The following is a 9268-nucleotide window of genomic DNA, read 5'->3' as shown; positions in this document are numbered from 1 at the left end:
GAAGGTTGTTTGCCCAGGGCGAGGCTCGGCCATTGCACATCCGGTCGTGCTGACCCCTGCGAATTCCTCAAATGTGGGAATCTCGACTGCACAATTTCTGGTAGTGGGGGACTGCGTTCGCGCTCTCCCCTGATTTTGATGGTGTAAAGAAAAGACAGAGCGACTAGTGGAACGTGGACAATGCTCTCTGTGGGACACCATGGCTCATTTCTTTGCTTTCTGTGCCATGTTCTGCCGTACGTTCGCTCTTTTGCTCGGCTTCTCCGTCGGAGGAGTCTAGATTTAGTGCGTGCCTCCTGTCCACTATCTAGCCGGGATAATTTAGATGCAGCCTTGGCACTTCACCGGGAGAGGTCGCTGTTATGGAAGCTCCGAGTAATGATGTCTTTCAGGGAGGCCCCTCCCCCTTTACGGAATCTTGGAGGTGGGCCCACCATCTGCGTGTTGCCAGTGGCCAGGAACCCCTGCGCCAACTTGGTCTGTTCCAACTCATACTTACCTGGCAGGGGTGATACAATGATCAAGAAGGTTGTTTGCCCAGGGCGAGGCTCGGCCATTGCACATCCGGTCGTGCTGACCCCTGCGAATTCCTCAAATGTGGGAATCTCGACTGCACAATTTCTGGTAGTGGGGGACTGCGTTCGCGCTCTCCCCTGATTTTGATGGTGTAAAGAAAAGACAGAGCGACTAGTGGAACGTGGACAATGCTCTCTGTGGGACACCATGGCTCATTTCTTTGCTTTCTGTGCCATGTTCTGCCGTACGTTCGCTCTTTTGCTCGGCTTCTCCGTCGGAGGAGTCTAGATTTAGTGCGTGCCTCCTGTCCACTATCTAGCCGGGATAATTTAGATGCAGCCTTGGCACTTCACCGGGAGAGGTCGCTGTTATGGAAGCTCCGAGTAATGATGTCTTTCAGGGAGGCCCCTCCCCCTTTACGGAATCTTGGAGGTGGGCCCACCATCTGCGTGTTGCCAGTGGCCAGGAACCCCTGCGCCAACTTGGTCTGTTCCAACTCATACTTACCTGGCAGGGGTGATACAATGATCAAGAAGGTTGTTTGCCCAGGGCGAGGCTCGGCCATTGCACATCCGGTCGTGCTGACCCCTGCGAATTCCTCAAATGTGGGAATCTCGACTGCACAATTTCTGGTAGTGGGGGACTGCGTTCGCGCTCTCCCCTGATTTTGATGGTGTAAAGAAAAGACAGAGCGACTAGTGGAACGTGGACAATGCTCTCTGTGGGACACCATGGCTCATTTCTTTGCTTTCTGTGCCATGTTCTGCCGTACGTTCGCTCTTTTGCTCGGCTTCTCCGTCGGAGGAGTCTAGATTTAGTGCGTGCCTCCTGTCCACTATCTAGCCGGGATAATTTAGATGCAGCCTTGGCACTTCACCGGGAGAGGTCGCTGTTATGGAAGCTCCGAGTAATGATGTCTTTCAGGGAGGCCCCTCCCCCTTTACGGAATCTTGGAGGTGGGCCCACCATCTGCGTGTTGCCAGTGGCCAGGAACCCCTGCGCCAACTTGGTCTGTTCCAACTCATACTTACCTGGCAGGGGTGATACAATGATCAAGAAGGTTGTTTGCCCAGGGCGAGGCTCGGCCATTGCACATCCGGTCGTGCTGACCCCTGCGAATTCCTCAAATGTGGGAATCTCGACTGCACAATTTCTGGTAGTGGGGGACTGCGTTCGCGCTCTCCCCTGATTTTGATGGTGTAAAGAAAAGACAGAGCGACTAGTGGAACGTGGACAATGCTCTCTGTGGGACACCATGGCTCATTTCTTTGCTTTCTGTGCCATGTTCTGCCGTACGTTCGCTCTTTTGCTCGGCTTCTCCGTCGGAGGAGTCTAGATTTAGTGCGTGCCTCCTGTCCACTATCTAGCCGGGATAATTTAGATGCAGCCTTGGCACTTCACCGGGAGAGGTCGCTGTTATGGAAGCTCCGAGTAATGATGTCTTTCAGGGAGGCCCCTCCCCCTTTACGGAATCTTGGAGGTGGGCCCACCATCTGCGTGTTGCCAGTGGCCAGGAACCCCTGCGCCAACTTGGTCTGTTCCAACTCATACTTACCTGGCAGGGGTGATACAATGATCAAGAAGGTTGTTTGCCCAGGGCGAGGCTCGGCCATTGCACATCCGGTCGTGCTGACCCCTGCGAATTCCTCAAATGTGGGAATCTCGACTGCACAATTTCTGGTAGTGGGGGACTGCGTTCGCGCTCTCCCCTGATTTTGATGGTGTAAAGAAAAGACAGAGCGACTAGTGGAACGTGGACAATGCTCTCTGTGGGACACCATGGCTCATTTCTTTGCTTTCTGTGCCATGTTCTGCCGTACGTTCGCTCTTTTGCTCGGCTTCTCCGTCGGAGGAGTCTAGATTTAGTGCGTGCCTCCTGTCCACTATCTAGCCGGGATAATTTAGATGCAGCCTTGGCACTTCACCGGGAGAGGTCGCTGTTATGGAAGCTCCGAGTAATGATGTCTTTCAGGGAGGCCCCTCCCCCTTTACGGAATCTTGGAGGTGGGCCCACCATCTGCGTGTTGCCAGTGGCCAGGAACCCCTGCGCCAACTTGGTCTGTTCCAACTCATACTTACCTGGCAGGGGTGATACAATGATCAAGAAGGTTGTTTGCCCAGGGCGAGGCTCGGCCATTGCACATCCGGTCGTGCTGACCCCTGCGAATTCCTCAAATGTGGGAATCTCGACTGCACAATTTCTGGTAGTGGGGGACTGCGTTCGCGCTCTCCCCTGATTTTGATGGTGTAAAGAAAAGACAGAGCGACTAGTGGAACGTGGACAATGCTCTCTGTGGGACACCATGGCTCATTTCTTTGCTTTCTGTGCCATGTTCTGCCGTACGTTCGCTCTTTTGCTCGGCTTCTCCGTCGGAGGAGTCTAGATTTAGTGCGTGCCTCCTGTCCACTATCTAGCCGGGATAATTTAGATGCAGCCTTGGCACTTCACCGGGAGAGGTCGCTGTTATGGAAGCTCCGAGTAATGATGTCTTTCAGGGAGGCCCCTCCCCCTTTACGGAATCTTGGAGGTGGGCCCACCATCTGCGTGTTGCCAGTGGCCAGGAACCCCTGCGCCAACTTGGTCTGTTCCAACTCATACTTACCTGGCAGGGGTGATACAATGATCAAGAAGGTTGTTTGCCCAGGGCGAGGCTCGGCCATTGCACATCCGGTCGTGCTGACCCCTGCGAATTCCTCAAATGTGGGAATCTCGACTGCACAATTTCTGGTAGTGGGGGACTGCGTTCGCGCTCTCCCCTGATTTTGATGGTGTAAAGAAAAGACAGAGCGACTAGTGGAACGTGGACAATGCTCTCTGTGGGACACCATGGCTCATTTCTTTGCTTTCTGTGCCATGTTCTGCCGTACGTTCGCTCTTTTGCTCGGCTTCTCCGTCGGAGGAGTCTAGATTTAGTGCGTGCCTCCTGTCCACTATCTAGCCGGGATAATTTAGATGCAGCCTTGGCACTTCACCGGGAGAGGTCGCTGTTATGGAAGCTCCGAGTAATGATGTCTTTCAGGGAGGCCCCTCCCCCTTTACGGAATCTTGGAGGTGGGCCCACCATCTGCGTGTTGCCAGTGGCCAGGAACCCCTGCGCCAACTTGGTCTGTTCCAACTCATACTTACCTGGCAGGGGTGATACAATGATCAAGAAGGTTGTTTGCCCAGGGCGAGGCTCGGCCATTGCACATCCGGTCGTGCTGACCCCTGCGAATTCCTCAAATGTGGGAATCTCGACTGCACAATTTCTGGTAGTGGGGGACTGCGTTCGCGCTCTCCCCTGATTTTGATGGTGTAAAGAAAAGACAGAGCGACTAGTGGAACGTGGACAATGCTCTCTGTGGGACACCATGGCTCATTTCTTTGCTTTCTGTGCCATGTTCTGCCGTACGTTCGCTCTTTTGCTCGGCTTCTCCGTCGGAGGAGTCTAGATTTAGTGCGTGCCTCCTGTCCACTATCTAGCCGGGATAATTTAGATGCAGCCTTGGCACTTCACCGGGAGAGGTCGCTGTTATGGAAGCTCCGAGTAATGATGTCTTTCAGGGAGGCCCCTCCCCCTTTACGGAATCTTGGAGGTGGGCCCACCATCTGCGTGTTGCCAGTGGCCAGGAACCCCTGCGCCAACTTGGTCTGTTCCAACTCATACTTACCTGGCAGGGGTGATACAATGATCAAGAAGGTTGTTTGCCCAGGGCGAGGCTCGGCCATTGCACATCCGGTCGTGCTGACCCCTGCGAATTCCTCAAATGTGGGAATCTCGACTGCACAATTTCTGGTAGTGGGGGACTGCGTTCGCGCTCTCCCCTGATTTTGATGGTGTAAAGAAAAGACAGAGCGACTAGTGGAACGTGGACAATGCTCTCTGTGGGACACCGTGGCTCATTTCTTTGCTTTCTGTGCCATGTTCTGCCGTACGTTCGCTCTTTTGCTCGGCTTCTCCGTCGGAGGAGTCTAGATTTAGTGCGTGCCTCCTGTCCACTATCTAGCCGGGATAATTTAGATGCAGCCTTGGCACTTCACCGGGAGAGGTCGCTGTTATGGAAGCTCCGAGTAATGATGTCTTTCAGGGAGGCCCCTCCCCCTTTACGGAATCTTGGAGGTGGGCCCACCATCTGCGTGTTGCCAGTGGCCAGGAACCCCTGCGCCAACTTGGTCTGTTCCAACTCATACTTACCTGGCAGGGGTGATACAATGATCAAGAAGGTTGTTTGCCCAGGGCGAGGCTCGGCCATTGCACATCCGGTCGTGCTGACCCCTGCGAATTCCTCAAATGTGGGAATCTCGACTGCACAATTTCTGGTAGTGGGGGACTGCGTTCGCGCTCTCCCCTGATTTTGATGGTGTAAAGAAAAGACAGAGCGACTAGTGGAACGTGGACAATGCTCTCTGTGGGACACCGTGGCTCATTTCTTTGCTTTCTGTGCCATGTTCTGCCGTACGTTCGCTCTTTTGCTCGGCTTCTCCGTCGGAGGAGTCTAGATTTAGTGCGTGCCTCCTGTCCACTATCTAGCCGGGATAATTTAGATGCAGCCTTGGCACTTCACCGGGAGAGGTCGCTGTTATGGAAGCTCCGAGTAATGATGTCTTTCAGGGAGGCCCCTCCCCCTTTACGGAATCTTGGAGGTGGGCCCACCATCTGCGTGTTGCCAGTGGCCAGGAACCCCTGCGCCAACTTGGTCTGTTCCAACTCATACTTACCTGGCAGGGGTGATACAATGATCAAGAAGGTTGTTTGCCCAGGGCGAGGCTCGGCCATTGCACATCCGGTCGTGCTGACCCCTGCGAATTCCTCAAATGTGGGAATCTCGACTGCACAATTTCTGGTAGTGGGGGACTGCGTTCGCGCTCTCCCCTGATTTTGATGGTGTAAAGAAAAGACAGAGCGACTAGTGGAACGTGGACAATGCTCTCTGTGGGACACCGTGGCTCATTTCTTTGCTTTCTGTGCCATGTTCTGCCGTACGTTCGCTCTTTTGCTCGGCTTCTCCGTCGGAGGAGTCTAGATTTAGTGCGTGCCTCCTGTCCACTATCTAGCCGGGATAATTTAGATGCAGCCTTGGCACTTCACCGGGAGAGGTCGCTGTTATGGAAGCTCCGAGTAATGATGTCTTTCAGGGAGGCCCCTCCCCCTTTACGGAATCTTGGAGGTGGGCCCACCATCTGCGTGTTGCCAGTGGCCAGGAACCCCTGCGCCAACTTGGTCTGTTCCAACTCATACTTACCTGGCAGGGGTGATACAATGATCAAGAAGGTTGTTTGCCCAGGGCGAGGCTCGGCCATTGCACATCCGGTCGTGCTGACCCCTGCGAATTCCTCAAATGTGGGAATCTCGACTGCACAATTTCTGGTAGTGGGGGACTGCGTTCGCGCTCTCCCCTGATTTTGATGGTGTAAAGAAAAGACAGAGCGACTAGTGGAACGTGGACAATGCTCTCTGTGGGACACCGTGGCTCATTTCTTTGCTTTCTGTGCCATGTTCTGCCGTACGTTCGCTCTTTTGCTCGGCTTCTCCGTCGGAGGAGTCTAGATTTAGTGCGTGCCTCCTGTCCACTATCTAGCCGGGATAATTTAGATGCAGCCTTGGCACTTCACCGGGAGAGGTCGCTGTTATGGAAGCTCCGAGTAATGATGTCTTTCAGGGAGGCCCCTCCCCCTTTACGGAATCTTGGAGGTGGGCCCACCATCTGCGTGTTGCCAGTGGCCAGGAACCCCTGCGCCAACTTGGTCTGTTCCAACTCATACTTACCTGGCAGGGGTGATACAATGATCAAGAAGGTTGTTTGCCCAGGGCGAGGCTCGGCCATTGCACATCCGGTCGTGCTGACCCCTGCGAATTCCTCAAATGTGGGAATCTCGACTGCACAATTTCTGGTAGTGGGGGACTGCGTTCGCGCTCTCCCCTGATTTTGATGGTGTAAAGAAAAGACAGAGCGACTAGTGGAACGTGGACAATGCTCTCTGTGGGACACCGTGGCTCATTTCTTTGCTTTCTGTGCCATGTTCTGCCGTACGTTCGCTCTTTTGCTCGGCTTCTCCGTCGGAGGAGTCTAGATTTAGTGCGTGCCTCCTGTCCACTATCTAGCCGGGATAATTTAGATGCAGCCTTGGCACTTCACCGGGAGAGGTCGCTGTTATGGAAGCTCCGAGTAATGATGTCTTTCAGGGAGGCCCCTCCCCCTTTACGGAATCTTGGAGGTGGGCCCACCATCTGCGTGTTGCCAGTGGCCAGGAACCCCTGCGCCAACTTGGTCTGTTCCAACTCATACTTACCTGGCAGGGGTGATACAATGATCAAGAAGGTTGTTTGCCCAGGGCGAGGCTCGGCCATTGCACATCCGGTCGTGCTGACCCCTGCGAATTCCTCAAATGTGGGAATCTCGACTGCACAATTTCTGGTAGTGGGGGACTGCGTTCGCGCTCTCCCCTGATTTTGATGGTGTAAAGAAAAGACAGAGCGACTAGTGGAACGTGGACAATGCTCTCTGTGGGACACCGTGGCTCATTTCTTTGCTTTCTGTGCCATGTTCTGCCGTACGTTCGCTCTTTTGCTCGGCTTCTCCGTCGGAGGAGTCTAGATTTAGTGCGTGCCTCCTGTCCACTATCTAGCCGGGATAATTTAGATGCAGCCTTGGCACTTCACCGGGAGAGGTCGCTGTTATGGAAGCTCCGAGTAATGATGTCTTTCAGGGAGGCCCCTCCCCCTTTACGGAATCTTGGAGGTGGGCCCACCATCTGCGTGTTGCCAGTGGCCAGGAACCCCTGCGCCAACTTGGTCTGTTCCAACTCATACTTACCTGGCAGGGGTGATACAATGATCAAGAAGGTTGTTTGCCCAGGGCGAGGCTCGGCCATTGCACATCCGGTCGTGCTGACCCCTGCGAATTCCTCAAATGTGGAAATCTCGACTGCACAATTTCTGGTAGTGGGGGACTGCGTTCGCGCTCTCCCCTGATTTTGATGGTGTAAAGAAAAGACAGAGCGACTAGTGGAACGTGGACAATGCTCTCTGTGGGACACCGTGGCTCATTTCTTTGCTTTCTGTGCCATGTTCTGCCGTACGTTCGCTCTTTTGCTCGGCTTCTCCGTCGGAGGAGTCTAGATTTAGTGCGTGCCTCCTGTCCACTATCTAGCCGGGATAATTTAGATGCAGCCTTGGCACTTCACCGGGAGAGGTCGCTGTTATGGAAGCTCCGAGTAATGATGTCTTTCAGGGAGGCCCCTCCCCCTTTACGGAATCTTGGAGGTGGGCCCACCATCTGCGTGTTGCCAGTGGCCAGGAACCCCTGCGCCAACTTGGTCTGTTCCAACTCATACTTACCTGGCAGGGGTGATACAATGATCAAGAAGGTTGTTTGCCCAGGGCGAGGCTCGGCCATTGCACATCCGGTCGTGCTGACCCCTGCGAATTCCTCAAATGTGGGAATCTCGACTGCACAATTTCTGGTAGTGGGGGACTGCGTTCGCGCTCTCCCCTGATTTTGATGGTGTAAAGAAAAGACAGAGCGACTAGTGGAACGTGGACAATGCTCTCTGTGGGACACCGTGGCTCATTTCTTTGCTTTCTGTGCCATGTTCTGCCGTACGTTCGCTCTTTTGCTCGGCTTCTCCGTCGGAGGAGTCTAGATTTAGTGCGTGCCTCCTGTCCACTATCTAGCCGGGATAATTTAGATGCAGCCTTGGCACTTCACCGGGAGAGGTCGCTGTTATGGAAGCTCCGAGTAATGATGTCTTTCAGGGAGGCCCCTCCCCCTTTACGGAATCTTGGAGGTGGGCCCACCATCTGCGTGTTGCCAGTGGCCAGGAACCCCTGCGCCAACTTGGTCTGTTCCAACTCATACTTACCTGGCAGGGGTGATACAATGATCAAGAAGGTTGTTTGCCCAGGGCGAGGCTCGGCCATTGCACATCCGGTCGTGCTGACCCCTGCGAATTCCTCAAATGTGGGAATCTCGACTGCACAATTTCTGGTAGTGGGGGACTGCGTTCGCGCTCTCCCCTGATTTTGATGGTGTAAAGAAAAGACAGAGCGACTAGTGGAACGTGGACAATGCTCTCTGTGGGACACCGTGGCTCATTTCTTTGCTTTCTGTGCCATGTTCTGCCGTACGTTCGCTCTTTTGCTCGGCTTCTCCGTCGGAGGAGTCTAGATTTAGTGCGTGCCTCCTGTCCACTATCTAGCCGGGATAATTTAGATGCAGCCTTGGCACTTCACCGGGAGAGGTCGCTGTTATGGAAGCTCCGAGTAATGATGTCTTTCAGGGAGGCCCCTCCCCCTTTACGGAATCTTGGAGGTGGGCCCACCATCTGCGTGTTGCCAGTGGCCAGGAACCCCTGCGCCAACTTGGTCTGTTCCAACTCATACTTACCTGGCAGGGGTGATACAATGATCAAGAAGGTTGTTTGCCCAGGGCGAGGCTCGGCCATTGCACATCCGGTCGTGCTGACCCCTGCGAATTCCTCAAATGTGGGAATCTCGACTGCACAATTTCTGGTAGTGGGGGACTGCGTTCGCGCTCTCCCCTGATTTTGATGGTGTAAAGAAAAGACAGAGCGACTAGTGGAACGTGGACAATGCTCTCTGTGGGACACCATGGCTCATTTCTTTGCTTTCTGTGCCATGTTCTGCCGTACGTTCGCTCTTTTGCTCGGCTTCTCCGTCGGAGGAGTCTAGATTTAGTGCGTGCCTCCTGTCCACTATCTAGCCGGGATAATTTAGATGCAGCCTTGGCACTTCACCGGGAGAGGTCGCTG

General features: G+C 54.1%; 17 non-coding genes and 1 pseudogene across 17 annotated transcripts; all 18 read left to right on the top strand.

Moving 5' to 3' along the window:
* Positions 1-131, top strand: LOC143105289 (U1 spliceosomal RNA; annotated as a pseudogene).
* A 360-nt stretch (positions 132-491) lies between these two features.
* On the top strand, positions 492-656 carry LOC143105196 (U1 spliceosomal RNA). Its single transcript, XR_012983330.1, has one exon. It is a non-coding gene; the product is annotated as a U1 spliceosomal RNA (small nuclear RNA).
* A 359-nt stretch (positions 657-1015) lies between these two features.
* LOC143105195 (U1 spliceosomal RNA) lies at positions 1016-1180 on the top strand. Its single transcript, XR_012983329.1, has one exon. It is a non-coding gene; the product is annotated as a U1 spliceosomal RNA (small nuclear RNA).
* A 359-nt stretch (positions 1181-1539) lies between these two features.
* LOC143105194 (U1 spliceosomal RNA) lies at positions 1540-1704 on the top strand. Its single transcript, XR_012983328.1, has one exon. It is a non-coding gene; the product is annotated as a U1 spliceosomal RNA (small nuclear RNA).
* A 359-nt stretch (positions 1705-2063) lies between these two features.
* LOC143105193 (U1 spliceosomal RNA) lies at positions 2064-2228 on the top strand. The gene has a single exon (XR_012983327.1). It is a non-coding gene; the product is annotated as a U1 spliceosomal RNA (small nuclear RNA).
* Positions 2229-2587: 359 nt separating this feature from the next.
* LOC143105192 (U1 spliceosomal RNA) lies at positions 2588-2752 on the top strand. Its single transcript, XR_012983326.1, has one exon. It is a non-coding gene; the product is annotated as a U1 spliceosomal RNA (small nuclear RNA).
* Positions 2753-3111: 359 nt separating this feature from the next.
* Positions 3112-3276, top strand: LOC143105191 (U1 spliceosomal RNA). The gene has a single exon (XR_012983325.1). It is a non-coding gene; the product is annotated as a U1 spliceosomal RNA (small nuclear RNA).
* Positions 3277-3635: 359 nt separating this feature from the next.
* LOC143105190 (U1 spliceosomal RNA) lies at positions 3636-3800 on the top strand. Its single transcript, XR_012983324.1, has one exon. It is a non-coding gene; the product is annotated as a U1 spliceosomal RNA (small nuclear RNA).
* Positions 3801-4159: 359 nt separating this feature from the next.
* Positions 4160-4324, top strand: LOC143105189 (U1 spliceosomal RNA). The gene has a single exon (XR_012983323.1). It is a non-coding gene; the product is annotated as a U1 spliceosomal RNA (small nuclear RNA).
* A 359-nt stretch (positions 4325-4683) lies between these two features.
* On the top strand, positions 4684-4848 carry LOC143105188 (U1 spliceosomal RNA). The gene has a single exon (XR_012983322.1). It is a non-coding gene; the product is annotated as a U1 spliceosomal RNA (small nuclear RNA).
* Positions 4849-5207: 359 nt separating this feature from the next.
* On the top strand, positions 5208-5372 carry LOC143105186 (U1 spliceosomal RNA). Its single transcript, XR_012983320.1, has one exon. It is a non-coding gene; the product is annotated as a U1 spliceosomal RNA (small nuclear RNA).
* A 359-nt stretch (positions 5373-5731) lies between these two features.
* On the top strand, positions 5732-5896 carry LOC143105185 (U1 spliceosomal RNA). The gene has a single exon (XR_012983319.1). It is a non-coding gene; the product is annotated as a U1 spliceosomal RNA (small nuclear RNA).
* Positions 5897-6255: 359 nt separating this feature from the next.
* LOC143105184 (U1 spliceosomal RNA) lies at positions 6256-6420 on the top strand. The gene has a single exon (XR_012983318.1). It is a non-coding gene; the product is annotated as a U1 spliceosomal RNA (small nuclear RNA).
* Positions 6421-6779: 359 nt separating this feature from the next.
* LOC143105183 (U1 spliceosomal RNA) lies at positions 6780-6944 on the top strand. Its single transcript, XR_012983317.1, has one exon. It is a non-coding gene; the product is annotated as a U1 spliceosomal RNA (small nuclear RNA).
* Positions 6945-7303: 359 nt separating this feature from the next.
* LOC143105140 (U1 spliceosomal RNA) lies at positions 7304-7468 on the top strand. The gene has a single exon (XR_012983277.1). It is a non-coding gene; the product is annotated as a U1 spliceosomal RNA (small nuclear RNA).
* A 359-nt stretch (positions 7469-7827) lies between these two features.
* Positions 7828-7992, top strand: LOC143105182 (U1 spliceosomal RNA). Its single transcript, XR_012983316.1, has one exon. It is a non-coding gene; the product is annotated as a U1 spliceosomal RNA (small nuclear RNA).
* A 359-nt stretch (positions 7993-8351) lies between these two features.
* On the top strand, positions 8352-8516 carry LOC143105181 (U1 spliceosomal RNA). The gene has a single exon (XR_012983315.1). It is a non-coding gene; the product is annotated as a U1 spliceosomal RNA (small nuclear RNA).
* Positions 8517-8875: 359 nt separating this feature from the next.
* LOC143105180 (U1 spliceosomal RNA) lies at positions 8876-9040 on the top strand. Its single transcript, XR_012983314.1, has one exon. It is a non-coding gene; the product is annotated as a U1 spliceosomal RNA (small nuclear RNA).
* Positions 9041-9268: the final 228 nt, after the last annotated feature.

Source organism: Alosa pseudoharengus, unplaced genomic scaffold, assembly GCF_046254945.1.
Source record: "Alosa pseudoharengus isolate Yale_2024_CS ecotype anadromous, Long Island Sound unplaced genomic scaffold, YU_APseudo_1.1 YU_APseudo_1.1_scf_5, whole genome shotgun sequence".
NCBI classification, from domain to species: Eukaryota; Metazoa; Chordata; class Actinopteri; order Clupeiformes; family Clupeidae; genus Alosa; species Alosa pseudoharengus.
This window is presented reverse-complemented; position numbering and strand designations above follow the sequence as displayed.